This window comes from Papaver somniferum, chromosome 6 (assembly GCF_003573695.1).
Source record: "Papaver somniferum cultivar HN1 chromosome 6, ASM357369v1, whole genome shotgun sequence".
Classification (NCBI taxonomy): domain Eukaryota; kingdom Viridiplantae; phylum Streptophyta; class Magnoliopsida; order Ranunculales; family Papaveraceae; genus Papaver; species Papaver somniferum.
This window is the reverse complement of record NC_039363.1, coordinates 33,406,621-33,407,153: the sequence shown is the minus strand read 5'-3', so window position 1 is coordinate 33,407,153 and position 533 is coordinate 33,406,621.

Genomic DNA, 533 nt, shown 5'->3' with positions numbered 1-533 from the left:
AACACCAAGAGAAAGAATGTGTTAAGGAAGCATGCCTAACAACACAATAATGTTGTTGAGGAATTTGCACGTCTCAACACCAATAGGAAGAATGTGTTGGGTAAGCATGCCTAGCATCACATTAGTGGTGTTGAAGAAATTTGCACGTCTCAACACCAAAAGGAAGAATGTGTTGGGTAAGCATGCCTAGAAACACAATAGTGGTGTTTAGGAATTTGCACGTATCAACACCAATATGAAGAATGTGTTGAGGAAGCATGCCTAGAAACACAGTAGTGGTGTTTAGGAATTTGCACATCTCAACACCAAGAGGAATAATGTGTTGAGGTAGCATGCCTAGCAACACAGTAGTGGTGTTGACGAATTTGCACGTCTCAACACCAAGAGGAAGAATGTGTTGAGGAAGCATGCCTAGCAAAACAGTATTGGTGTTGAGGAATTTGCACGTCTCAACACCAAGATGAAGAATGTGTTGAGGAATCATGCCTAGAAACACAGTAGTGGTGTTGATGAATTTGCACGTCTCAACACCA